Below are 15,086 nucleotides of genomic sequence, written 5' to 3'. Positions count from 1 at the left end.
AGTATTTGCACTTCGTTCGGTAGTTTGAGAGTATGAGTAACTCTGTATGATGTATTATGACTTATGTGAATCATCGGTTTTGATTTTCAGGTTATTCGAAATAGATTTGGAAGAATGAATTTCATGATTTAAGCTTTAAGTTGAAAGAGTTGACCAAGTTTTACTTTTGTGAATTTGACTCCGGAACGGAGTTTTGATAGTTCCATTAGGTCAGGATGGTAATTTTGGACCCGGACGTATGTCTGGATTTGCAATTGGATATTTCTAGAAGGATTCAGCGCTAATTGGCGAAAGTTAGAAATTTCAAAAAATTGAAAAGTTCATAAGTTTGACCGGAAGTTGATTTTCAGGTAATCGGATTCGGATTGTGGTTCCGGGAATTAGAATAGCTTCGTTATGTCATTTGGGACTTGTGTGCAAAATTTGGGCTCCTTCCAAGTTGATTTGAATTGTTTCGGCACAAGTTTTGGAAGTTGAAAAGTTCTGTCACGACTCAGTTTAGGATCACGACCGGCACTTAGGAGCAAGTGCCCCTAGTAAACCTCATCGATATTTTACAGAAAATCGGACAGAGTTTTCCCTGTTTTTGGACTATTCCTAAAATTTCTCAGTCTCAAAATCAAAAACCAAACATCCTAATATCAATCCAAACAACAATAGCTTTATCAATTAACCCAAACAAATATCTACCCTTAATAGTCTACCCACTTAGAGCTAGAAATACTAATTTATCTCCAACTTTAATAATAAAGAGCGATACCCAACATAAGTCTATAATAACAAACGAATACTCATGACACTAAAAGAATGACTATGGAGCGACTTTAACAGTTCAAAGAAAAGACCATAACAATAAATAAAATCTCCGCCCACGCGAACAAGTGCGAGGCTCACCAAGAACTATCAACTTGTGTGCTCTAATTAACGAAATCCTTGCCAGCGTCAACTGCTGTCTCTGTAAAAATAATTAACGAGTCGCTAGCTTAGTGAGTAATAACACTTAACCACAACCGTTTTTATTGGGGACAAGTCAGAAAACATGCTTGTATAATAATCACAAAATAAAATGCCCTTTTTAAAACGGTAATAATAATCAGTCTCATCATGTGTTTCCTATAACAAAATCAATTTAACAATTCAGTAATAAGCTCGGTAAATACTGTGTCATAGAAAATTTTTATATTTGGGAGATTTCCAGAAAAAAAATCATGTAATCTGTATCACTGCGTGGACCCCTTTGTAAGAGGAGTCAAATATAACTGTAGGTCCCTACTCGAGGGAAAACTGTAACTGTATGCTAGTTCTACCTTCCTACTAGCGAGGGCTCTAACTGTACTCGGTAATCAGTAAATACAAGGTACACCAGGTCTAACGAACCCGCCATTAGCTACCGGATCCTTCAAAGTCTCCTCCCATTCATACTTGTCACGCCCCAAAATCAAGGAGCGCGACCGACGCTCAACCGAGTGAACCCGACCGAGCAAGCCTGTTAGATTTTCTTCTACCCAAACTCATCCACGAATGAAGATAATATATATTTTTATTAATTAGACAGAAACGTGATCATGTCTACAATACCAATTCATTACCAATAGTTTTTATCATTTTAAAGTCTCAAATGGGACAAGTAATACAACCACAACATAACATAGTTTATCTTTTCCAGCACCAATACACAACCCACACTATGTTTACGGAGCCTCTAGATAAAGAAGAGTACAATGATAATGCCAGCAACAAGGACCCGGCTATACCTCAAATAGAACACACAAAGAACAAAAGATACATGACTCCGGGATGAAGTGGGGCTCACCAAGTCAGCTGGGAAGAAGGTGTACTGCTATCTCTGATCAATATCTCCTGCTGTGGAACCACCTGCATCCATTTAAAGATGCAGCGCCCCCGACAAAAGGGACGTTAGTACCGTCGAATAGTACTAGTATGAAAACCAAACACCAATTTAAGAACTCAGAAATACAATATGAATGTGATGAATCAGGGAGACAATAGAATAGTATAAATAACCGTTTAAACCAGAGAAAGCTTATTAAGAGCTGTCAATAACATTTATAGGATTTAAGATGAGATCCTCTGTAACCATCTTTACACAAAGCGGCCCCGCCGCCTCACCCAATGTATGCATATGGAGGTGTAAGTATAATACCCCAACTCTACTCAAGCGGCCCTGCCACCTCACCCCAATGTATGCGGGTGGAGGTATAACCACAATACCAAGAACCTACACAAAACGGCTATGCCGCCTCACCCCAATGTATGCGGGTGAAAATGCATCAACAATACCAATACCAACACAAAGCGGCTATGCCGCCTCACCCCAATATATATATGTGGGTGGTGGTGCAACAACCATACCAAAACTATACACAAAGCGGTCGTACCGCCTCACCCCAATGTATGCGAGTGGAGGTGAAGTCCCACAATACCATAATCCCTACACAAAGTGGTCATGCCGCCTCACCCCAATATATGCGGGTAGAGGTGCAGTCCCACAATACCATAATCCCTACACAAAGCCGTCATGCTGCCTCACCCCAATATATGCGGGTGGAGGTGTATCACAATCACAATCTTTACACAACTTGGCATAATTACTTCCACATAAATCACGACTTGAAATTATAACATGTGGATACACAATCCATGGTTTGGAACACATCTTCAATTTATAATGCAATATGATAAGAGCATTTGAAGCACGAATTGAATATATATCTTTATCACAAAACTTATCGGAATACTCGATTTGTAATCAACATCTTGAAACTTACAAGGATAATGGGAATTCAAATTCTTAAAGAAGGGTTTAGCCAACATATCTCACTTGAGCTTCCTTACACTCTAAATGTTCCGCAATTCTTAGCAACATCAATCTATTTTAGAAATATAACAAGTTGAACCAAAATTAGGAAGATGATCATGGTTCTAGCTCATTTGAGCATTTTATCAAACATTAGGTGTGCATAAGGTTTCAAGGTCCTTTTATGAAGAATTCCATCATCCCACAACTCAATCTTTACTATGCTTAGTTCAACAATCTTCCTACACCCCTTGATATCACATGCATGTAAAATAAATAACTCTCATACCCAAAAATTATCTTACTAATTACCCATTTTTAGATAATTTCGAAATTAGGGATTAGGGTGTAGAATCTTACCTCTAGGATGAAGATCTAGTGAGTTTCCCTTCTTAATATTCCAAAACTTGAGCAATAATTGAAGAACAATTATTGAAGAACACCTTCTCACTCTAGAGCACTCTCTCTTACTCTAAAATGTCAGATTATAGCTCAAAAATGGCCCAAAACGTGTATTTAACGAAGTAGGGTCGAGTTTTAAAAACCCAAAAATGGGGCTCCGGAACAAGGTCTGCGATCGCATATGCGATTTCATAATCGATATGCAAACCGTATATCGGTCGCATAATCGGTGTCCAATACTGGCAAACATCTGTCTGTGTCTGCGGTCACTATGCGGCCCGCAGACCTGTTCTGTGGTCGCACAATGAACCGCAGAATAGTTATGCGGTCGCATAGTCGACCACAGAATTGCATCCAAACTGACTCTCTCCTGCCTCACTTCTGCGGCCATTATGTGGCCCACAGAGTGATTATGCGGTCGCATAATGGACCGCAGAAATGCATTTTTCTTCCAAATATTTTTCTTTACTTTTCGGTACATTATTCAACCTAAAAAGTTCGAGTCGCTGCTCGCAAGCTCGCCGTGAAGAATTTCTATAATACTCAACACGTAAAACCAATTTGGTACCACAAAATATTATTTTCTTTTGCAAAATTTTACGGGGCCTTACAATACTTTTCTTTGTAAACAGTAAATCTTCACATGGAAGCATTTTCAAAATAGTATAGGGCATTTTAATTTTTATCAACTCATGTAATCCAAATTTGATAACGGTAATCATATCTCTAGTAATAGTAAAACATATCTAGTAACAGTGAAAATATTTTAAATAACTGTAAACATCTCAAGTAAACTATCCAGTACCATATCAAGTAAGAGACTTGTCCCACATAAAATTTTAAACATTCGGTAATACATTTTATTTCAAAATAATGTATAAACCATGCAGGTTATGAAAAAATAAATTGCGGTAAGATTACTACTCACAGTACTCGTACTGAAATACCAAACACGTCTCCTCGAGCAATATGTGCGCCTTTCTTCAATCAATCTATAATCATATCATATCGTTCTCAAATTAACTTTTTTGTTTAGGCTAATTTGTAACTAATATAAAATACCCAACTCTCGAAGTTTCATGTTTGAATATCAATTTGTCAAGTTGAATTTGTCCAGATCACGTGAATATATTTTTATACCTTCTTCGCATTCCTTTAAGTCATATGTATATTCTGAGAGTAAGGCAAGTTACCATAGAAAATATATTGTTCCAAATTGCTTTTGAAAATTTTAAAACTTGCTTAAGTAATTAATTGCACCATATCTCTATCAAGATAGTTTCTTCAATAAATTATTCACTCAAATATACACCAGTAACTCTGTTTCTTTGTGGTATTTAAATAAGCTATTCACAATCTATATAACTTGCTTAAATTTCAGAAAAAAAGTTATTAATGAATCTGTCCACATAACTAAAATAAAGAGTTTTAAATGGTACCCGCAATACTCAAGAGTGCTTAGAGCTCTCAAGTGATACTGTGTGGCTTTTAATTTCTTGCTCTCCAAGGTTCCTTGCTGATATGAGTGCATCCAAGGCTCTGTGGTTTCTTCTAAAATACAATTGATGAAAGATTTCACCTTGCTTCTAATTAGTTGCTGCCCAACATTGCTAATAGAAAACTTTAGAACTCCTCTCCAAAATCCCTCATTGTTTTTGTTTTAGTTGCAGTCAAAGTTTCAATCCCTTCTTTTGATTGACTCTCGTAACCTATTTCCTGGTGGGTCTCAGCCCACTTAATTGTATTTTCTTTTTTTTTTCTTTTTTTTTGAGTCAATTACTTAACTACCCTTATTTAAATGTGAGGTATTACATTCTCCCAACCTTATGAAATTTGATCTCCAAATTTAACTCAAGTACGTACATGTATACTGAATTAAATGATGATACTTGACTCGCATAGCATGTTCCACTTCCCAAGTAGCTTCTTCAACGGTATGATTTATCCATAAGACTTTAACTAATACAATCGCTTTTGACCGTAGATTTGTTACTCGTCTATCAATAATAGCTCTCGTCTCCTCCTCGTAAGATAACTTCTCATAAAGCGGTATAGTCGGTGCTTCAAGCACTTGAGAGGAGTTCGATATACATTTTCTAAGCATAGAGACATGAAACACTGGATGAACAAAAGATAATTCAGTAGGAAGTTTCAAACGATATGCCACAACTCCCACTCGGTTAAGTATCTCGTAAGGACCTATAAATCTCGGGCTCAACTTACCTCCTTTTTTGAATCACATCACGCGCTTCATAGGAGAGACTCATAGAATCACTTTGTCCCCCAATTGTAAACACTAAGTCTCTTCTTCTCTTATCCGCATAAGATTTTTGTCTGCTTTTAACTGTGAGTAATCTCTGTCTGATCAATTGGGCCTTGTCAATAGTTTCTTGTACTAACTCGGGTCCCAATAAGTTAGTCTCACCAGCATCAAACCCTCCGATAGGAGAACGTCATCCTCTACCATATAATGCTTCATACGGTGCCATCTGAATACTGGACTGAAAACTATTGTTGTAAGAAAATTTAGGTAAAGGTTGATAAGCATCCCAACTACCTCCAAACTCAAGAATGCAAGCTCTCAACATATCCTCCAAGATCTGTATAGCACATTCGGACTTTGCGTTTGCGTGCGATAAAACTAGTACTAAGATCTACTCGTGTACCCAACATTTTTTGAAAAGGTTTTCAAATTGTGAAGTGAATGTGATCCTCTATTAGAGGGGATGGACAATAGAGCTCTATTGAGTCAGATAATTTTCTTTTCATGCATATCTATGCATATTTTACCTCACTATAAGAGGTTTTAACTAGCAAAAAATGTGCCTACTTTGTAAGCCAATTTACAACTTTCCCACATATAATCATACCTCTAATGGTTTGGGTAATTGAGTCATATAATGTATTGCAATTCTATTGTATTTTCACTTCAGAATATTGAGTTGTTATAGTGGGCCTGTGAGTTGCAAGTACTTGCCTTAACATGCTGACATGTCAAATAGTTAGAAACAAAGTTAACAAATTCTTTTTTTCTTCTTTCTTTTCCAACCAATCAATTATTTTTTTCTAGTAATGGTGCATCTTATAGACCTGAGATATACAGTGTATTTAGAGTTGTAAACTCTATCACGAATAGCATGTCTCAACCCATATATGTTGGAGAATACCCTCACTATAACAGTCATATCCTTGCTTTTACCAGCTAGAAACTAATCTCGGTACTTAAACAATCGCTTATCCTCGTATTGAGTAGCCTTTTTGCACTCTACATCAGGCTTGACCAATAGCCAATGATGTCTTTGAATTTTGTTTTTCACATTAAATCTAATACGTGTACCCTCTAGTCTATGCATATCTTTATCGAGAAGTATCTTTACAGGAGCTATATGCGCCAAATTACCCATAGTTATTTTTTACATAAGCTATAATATTTATCTTTCCGAATAATACAAAACAGTACAATTATATCTTCAATAGTTCACTCCATCAGCATTGCTAAATATTTATATCTCTGTTGGTTTTAAATGTACTTCAGGCTCTTGTGTTAGGTATAAATCTCATAGGTTTCTTTGTATAATTAGTGTCTCTAAATCTTAAAAGAAAATACCACTATGACCATCTCCAAATCATGAATGGCATAATACGACTTGAGGTTCTTCAATTTCCTTAGAGCATAGGCTATCATACGACTATTTTACATGAGAAAATATCCTAATCCTACCCTCAAAGTATCACATAATATCGTGTATCCTCTAGAGACTATTGGAATAATGCTAATATTAGTGTAATTGTCAAACATGTTTTCTCGTTGTACATTTCTCCATCCACTGAAACTTAGCGATTTTCTATATTAACTTGGTGAGTGGTGGTGCTATTTTAGAGAAATACTACACAAATGCCAATAGTAGCCTGTCAAGCCAAATATAAACTCTGTAGGAAAAATGGGTCTCAGCCATTTATGAACTGTTTCTATCTTTTTAGAATCTACCATTTTTTTTTCATTCTTAGATACCATGTGTCCTATAAATACCATTGAGTCCAGCTAATTGAAGAACTTGGAAAAAAAATTTGATTTTCCTGCAGTGTCTTTGACATATTTTTCAAGTAATTCTCGTGCTCTTCCCGGGTACGAGAATATACCAGAATATAGTAAGTAAAAACTATGCATTTTCTTTTTCCAAAAAATAACTTTTGACACCATATTCATTATATACATCAATGCAATTGGAGCATTGTCCAATCTAAAGGACATCACAGGTAACTCATAATGTTTGTACCGAGTACTAGAGGCAACACCAAAATATCGTCCTTTCTTATTCTAAGCTGATAATAACCAGACTAAAGATCAATGGCTCCTTGTAACTGATAAAACAAGTTATCTATACAAGACAAGGGATATTTTTTGTGTATTGTTATCTTATTTAATTATCTGTTATTGGTCCACATTCTTAAAGACTCATCCCTTTTTTTTCAAATAATATTGGTGTACCCAATGGCGCAACACTTGGTATGATAAAACCTGTATCCAGTAGATTTCTCAATTATTCAATTAGCTCTCTCAACTCTATTGGTGCCATATGATATAGTTTGCGTGCCAGGTGTCAGCTCAATACCAAAGTCTATTTCTCAAATTGGAGGTAGTCCTAGTAAATCCTTAGGAATATATTAGAGAATCTCTCATTATGATACTTATTTTTTTTCTCAAACTAAATATTTCTTCTCTTGTGCCACTTACCGTATCTATGAGATCCAAACAAACTTTCTTCTATAAACATTAAATTTTCACAATATATAATTTGCTCGTCTCTAAAACCTATAATCCCCATTTTGGACAAAACTAGCTTTTAAAGTTCACCAAACCTAATAGTCTTTCTATAGTAATCGAGGGTAGTATGGTAAGAAGATAATTAATCCATATCCATTTGTACGTTAGAGTCAACCATATCAAGTACAACTTGGTTAGCTAGGGTTCCTTCTCTTAACTTGAATCTTAAAAGTTTTAAACACATGTCTAACTACTATAAAGTTTTCACATATGTGGTAACCCGAAAAGGATCGCTTAATATATCAAAACATTCTTGATTTTTCAATCTTCGACTCATATTAAAATCCATACTAAAAGATATTCTAATCTCGATCTTCTTATGTGAGTTCTTCCACGCCTATCATGTCCATATTTTCAATTGTAATGACCCGACCGGTCATTTTAATTTCTAGAACTCCGTTCCCCTAAATAAGACTTTCCGTACATGCTTTTACTATTTTATGACTTACGGGGATGGTTAGTTCGGGATTTGAAAGGATTCAGGTTGAAATCAGAACACTTGGTTTCTTAAGGTTGGCTTAAAAGGCCAAGTTTGACTTCGGTCAACATTTTGAGTAGATGACCTCGGAATCAGAATTTGACGGTTCCAATAGGTTCGTATGATGATTTTGGACTTGGGCGTATATTCGGATCAGATTTTGGATGACCTGGGAGCGTTTTGGGGCCTAATAGTGAAAGTTGGTTCTTGAAGGTTTTAGAAATTCTTTAAATTTGGTTGGGAGCAGGTTTTGGTGATATCGAGGTCCAAACGGAATTTCGAGACCGAGAATAGTTTCGTAATGGCATTTAAGACTTGCACGCAAAATTTGGTATCATTCCGAGTAGTTTAAGTACGTTTCGATACATTGGAAGTAAATTGAAGAACTTGAAGTTCTTATGTTTGATTCAATTGGTTTTGGGGTACGATTCTTAGTTTTGATGTTGTTTCAGGCGTTCTGAGAGTTCGAGCGAGTCCATTTTATGATTCCAAACTTGTTGGTATGATCGGGCGGGGGCCCCGGGGCCCCCGAGTGTCGATCGGACGAGGCTCGGACCAAGATGAGGATTTGGAACAATAGCTGAAGCATCAGGTCTGTCATAATCATACCTGTGCTTGGCCAGCCGCAGGTGTGAGCCAAGCCTCACAGAAGCGGCCAAGGAAGGGCAGCCCAGGTTCCGCAGGTGCGACCTATCCTCTGCAGAAGCAGGACCGCAAAAGCGAAAACCAGTCCGCAGAAGCGACGCCAGCCGACCCGAGGGAGTTCCACATAAGCGGACTTTTGTCCGCAGAAGCGAGGGCGTAGGTGCGGCCCTATGACCGCAGGTGCGGAAATCACTGAAGGTAGTAAACATCATTTAATACGGGACCTAGGCATTTTTCTCCAATTCTTCACACATTTGGGCGATTTTAGAGCTTCAAAAAGGGAGACTTCAACCTAGCTATTGAGGGTAAGTAATTCATACTTTAATGTGAATTTAATACATAGATTGTGGGTAGATTTCAACATGAAAATTAGAAGAAATTATTGGTTTAGATGAAAAACCTAGAAATTAATAAAAATGTGATTTTACAATGAAAATAATTATGAAACTTAGTGAAAACCATATATTTATGTTCCTAATGTTAGGGGCAACAACTTTCTTCAAATGAATTCCGGAATCTGGGTATGTAGGTTCGGGGGTGAATTTTAGGAATGTTGCTATTTGGGTTGGGTAATCACTCTAATAGTAGAGATATGAACTTTCGAGCATAGATTGATTGATTTATGTAATGTTTGACTAGTTTTGAGTCGTTTGGCATCAAATTATGAGGTTTGAGCGCATTCTTAAATTAGGAAGTAGGCTTTGAGACGAGGTAAATCTCTTTTCTAACCTTGTAAGAGGGAATTTACCCCATAGGTGAATTTAATTAATATGTGTTATTATTTGTGGGGGCTACGTACGCACGAAGTGACGACAGTCCGTACGTAGCTACTATTCCTGTTTATGTCTGTGTTGTTTTAGGTTTACACCATGCTTTGTGGACACCGTTATTTGATTATATTTGTTAATTGTATCAAATGAAACTAAGTCGAGGATTTTAAGGATTTAAAAACTTCAAGATGTATTGTCTTTATTTTGAAAAGAATCAAGAAAGGGTTATGATTTATTGATAATTTATATTTGACCGCGTCGCAAGTATATTCCGCGAGCGGGGTAGTTCTTTCTACTACTCTCATGGGAGCGGGCTATTCGCCTCGGCAGGTTAATAGATGCATCTATGGTTCGTGCCGTTCGACCCTCGGCAATGCACAATTTACATTTATGTTGGATCGGGCCGAACGTCCTCGGTGGAATTTTGTGCGTGATAATAGAATTGGAAGTCCCTTTTATAATTGGTATAAATTCATTATTTGAAATATTATTTATTTTAAATGAAGGAAGCGATTTGGGTTCTTAAATATGGTGTTGAATTGTTCAGTTATTTCTTGTTCTGAGTTTTATTGTTAAATATAACATGCTTAATTAGAATTTCATATTATCATATTGTTGGCCCTTAGTAAGTGTCGGAGGTGACCCCTCGTCACTACTTCTTCGAGATTAGACTAGATACTTACTGGGTACATATTGTTTATATACTCACGCTACACTTCTGTACTTAATTATACAGGATCTGAGGTAGGTGGATCTGGTTACCAGTCTGGTGCGCAGATTTGATCCTCATATCGAGACGTCACGGTGAGCTTCCTTCCGAGCCGTTCTGCAGCAGCTGGAGTCTCCCTTATGTTTTATTTCTCTTTTCTGTCTATTTCCTTTCAGACAGTAGGCTAGTGTTCTTTTGTATATTCTACTAGATTGCCCACATACTTGTGACACCAGGTCTTGGCACACACACTAGTAGACTTATGATTTTGGATTTGTTTACATGATTACGATTTATACTCGTTTGCTTCCATTTAATTATGTCACATTTGCAAATTTCTAAATTTTTTTAACAAGTGAGGAAATGTTATCCACTTAGTAATTTATTTAAACGGGAAACCATTAGTTTGATCAGTGCTGGCTTGCCTAACAATGGTATTGGGCGCCATCATGGCCTATGATGGAAATTGGGTCGTGACAACATGGTATCAGAGCACTAGGTTCACATAGGTCTCACAAGTTATGGGCAGACCTAGTAGAGTCTTGCGGATCGGTGCGGAGACGTCCGTACTTATCTTCGAGAGGCTATAGGGTGTTAGGAAACTACTATTTATTCATCTCCTATCGTGAAGTTGATGGTATACTAAAATCCTTTCTCTCATTCTCTTACAGATGGTGAGGACGCGTACGGCGGACATTCCAGACCCGGGAGGAGCTGCTCCCCCCGTTGCTAGAAGCCGGGGGAGGGCACCGACCCGAGGTAGGGGACGAGGACATTCTAGAGCTGCCCCAATAGTACCACCAGTGGATCCAGTGGAGGATCCCATCATTGAGGAGCAGGGTGAGGTTCCCGCCGCAGAGCCAGCCCTAATAGATTTCATGTCAGCACCGAGTTTTCAGGATGTCATGGGCCGTATGCTACGGTTCATGGACACTATGACTCAGGCTAGTTTATTTCCAGTAGACCCAGCCACATCTCAGGCGGGAGGGGGATCCCAGACCCCTACTGCCCAGGCTCCGGGGCATGCAGCTGCAGTATATCAGACTCCGGGTACACTACCCGTGGGAGGAGCCCAGCCAGTTGCAGCAGTTGGACCTGAGCCTAGACCAGTTGCGGACGGCGATCCGCAGAAGTTATTGGAAAAATAGACTAGGCTACACCCTCCTATCTTAGGGGGTGAGCGATATGAGGATCCCTAGGACTTCATTGATCGGTGCAGGGACAGACTGCACAACATGAGGATATTGGAGTCCCAAAGGGTGGATTTCACTACCTTCCACCTGGAGGGCAGGGCCCGTAGATGGTCGCAGTCTTATCTACTTGGCAGACCAGCGGGTTCTCCTCCCATGACTTGGGACCAGTTTACATAGCGTTTCTTGGACAGGTATATTCCACCCTCTTAGAGGGAAGAGTTGCGAGGTCAGTTCGAGCAGCTCGAGCAGGGTCAAATATCAGTGATCGATTATGAGGCAAGATTCTCTGAGTTGTCTCGCCACACACTTATGATCTTCCTACCAACGCCGAGAGAGTGTGGAGATTTGTTGCGGGGTTGCACCCCAATATTCGGGCTAGCATGGCTCGGGAGGTTGACATGGATACTGAGTATTAGCTTGTAGTGGAGATTGCTCAGAGGATTGAGGGCTACCTCCAGAGGGGTAGAGAGCAAATGCAACAGGACAAGAGGACCCGTTTCTCTGGAGAGTTTAGAGGTGACCTGGCTAGGGGCAGAGGTCAGTTTGGGAGGGGCCAGCCTAGCAGGCCCACATATCCAGCACCACCACCTCCTCGGGGTGCTCTAGGGCGACCCTATTTTAGTTCTATGCCAGAGAGTTCTTATCGCCCACCAGCTCATCAGGGTTCTCCCAGTGCCTATTTCAGTGCCATGCCAGAGAGTTCATACCGCCCACCAGCAATCCAGGGTTCTTCTAGTGGGTATTCAGGCCATTAGGGTCAGACTTCGGGGCAGCAGTCTATGATACTGAGAGGTTGTTACAAGTGTGGAGATCCGAGTCACATGAAGAGATTTTGTCCTAGACTTCGGGGTAAGGCAGTACAACAGGGTCATCAGCCCACGATTGCAGCAGCAACCGTCCGACTGCCCAGAGGTGGGGGACAGATGGGTAGGGGTCGTCCTAGAGGTGGAGGCCAGGCAGGGGGAGGTCAGCCGGCCATTGTTCAGTCAGGTGGAGGCCAGCCCGCCTGCGCTCCAGCTAGATTCTATGCTTTTTCGGCCAGACCAGATGCAGTGGCCTCAGATGCCATGAACACAGGTATTATTTCTGTCTGCGGTAGGGATGCTTCGATGTTATTTGATCTAGGATCTACCTATTCATATGCATCATCTTTGTTTGCTCATTTCCTGGATATTGCTCGCGAGTCCTTGGGTACTCCTGTTTATGTGTCCACTTCTGTGGGCGATTTTATGGTTGTGGATCGGATCTATCGGTCCTGTATGGTCACATTCTATGGTTACGAGACTAGAGCAGACCTTCTATTACTTGATATGACCGACTTTGAGGTCATCCTAGGCATGGACTTGTTATCCCCCTATCATGCCATCCTTGATTGCCATGCCAAGACTGTTACCTTAGCAATGATGGCAGTTGCCTATATTAGAGTGGAAGGGTTCATCTGTCAGTATATCTAGTCGGGTTATCTCTTTTCTGAAGGCTCGACATATGGTCGAGAAGGGATGTTTGGCTTATCTAGCCTATGTTTGGGATACCACCGTAGAGTCTCCGACGATTGATTCAGTGCCAATAGTCTGGGAGTTCGCTGATGTGTTTCCTTCTGACCATCCAGGCATGCCACCAGATCGTGATATTGATTTCTGTATTGACTTGGCTCCGGGTACCCAACCTATATCTATCCCACCGTACCGTATGGCTCCGAAAGAGTTGAAGGAGTTGAAGGAGAAGCTTGAAGAGTTGTTAGCAAAGGGGTTTGTCAGACCAAGTGTGTCACCTTGGGGTGCACTAGTGTTATTTGTGAAGAAGAAAGATGGAACTATGCGGATGTTCATTGATTACCGCCAGTTTAACAAAGTTACCATTAAGAACAAGTACCCATTGCTGCGTATCGATAATTTGTTTGACCAGTTGTAGGGTGTTAGGGTGTTCTCTAAGATCGACTTGAGGTCAGGATATCATCAGTTGAAGATTCGGGACATAGATATTCCGAAGACTGCTTTCCGTACTAGATATGGTCATTATGAGTTTCTAGTGATGTCCTTCGACTTGACCAATGCCCCAGCGGCGTTTATGGATTTGATGAACAGGGTGTTCAGGCCTTATATTGATTCGTTCGTCATTGTCTTCATTGATGACATCTTGATCTACTCACGTAGCCTGGGGGAGCATGAGCAGCATTTGAGAGTAGTGCTCCAGACTTTGCGGGAATAGAAGCCGTAAGCTAAGTTCTCCAAGTGTGAGTTTTGGTTAGATTCAGTGGCATTCTTGGGGCATGTTGTATCAGGCGAGGGTATTAAGGTGGACCCCAAGAAGGTTGAGGCAGTTTAGAGTTGGCCTCGTCCCACTTTGGCAGCTAAGATTAAGAATTTCCTGGGGTTAGCAGGTTATTATCACCGGTTTGTGGAGGGCTTTTCATCCATTGCGGCACCTTTGACTAGATTGACCCAGAAGGATGGTCCGTTCCGTTGGTCCGATGATTGTGAGGTGAGCTTTCAGAAGCTCAAGACGGCCTTGACTACAGCACCAGTTCTAGTGTTGCCTTCCAGTTCAGGGAAGTATACTGTGTATTACGACACTTCACGCGTTGGCTTGAGTTGTGTATTGATGCATGAGGGGCGAGTTATTGCCTATGCTTCACGTCACTTAAAGCCCCGTGAGAAAAATTATCCTGTGCATGATTTGGAGTTGGCCGCGATTGTTCATGCTCTTAAGATCTGGAGGCATTATCTATATGGGGTGCCTTGTGAGGTTTACACTGATCACCGCAGTTTGCAGCACTTGTTCAAGCAAAGGGATCTCAGTTTGAGGCAGCGCAGATGGCTTGAGTTACTGAAGTACTATGACATCACCATATCATCCGGGCAAGGCGAACATGGTCGCAGATGCCTTGAGCAGGAAGGCAGGAAGTATGGGTAGCTTGGCATTTATTTCAGCAGAAGAGAGGCCACTAGCTTTGGACATTCTGTCTTTGGCTAACAGACTTGTGAGGTTGGATATTTCAGATCCCAGCCGAATTCTTTCATGTGTTGTTGCCCAATCTTCACTATTGGAGCAGATCAAAGCTCGACAGTTTGATGATCCGCACTTGGCAGTTCTCAGAGAGACGGTACTACAGGGTGTTGCCAAGGAGGTTTCTATTGGCGAGGATGGTGTACTACGACTCCAAGGTCGTCTATGTGTTCCTAATGTCGATGTCTTGAGGGAGAGGATTCTAGAGGAGGCACACCGTTCTCGGTATTCCATTCATCC

Source organism: Nicotiana tomentosiformis, chromosome 6 (assembly GCF_000390325.3).
Source record: "Nicotiana tomentosiformis chromosome 6, ASM39032v3, whole genome shotgun sequence".
NCBI lineage: Eukaryota > Viridiplantae > Streptophyta > Magnoliopsida > Solanales > Solanaceae > Nicotiana > Nicotiana tomentosiformis.
The sequence above is the reverse complement of the archived record's forward strand: the minus strand, read 5'-3'. Positions refer to the sequence as shown.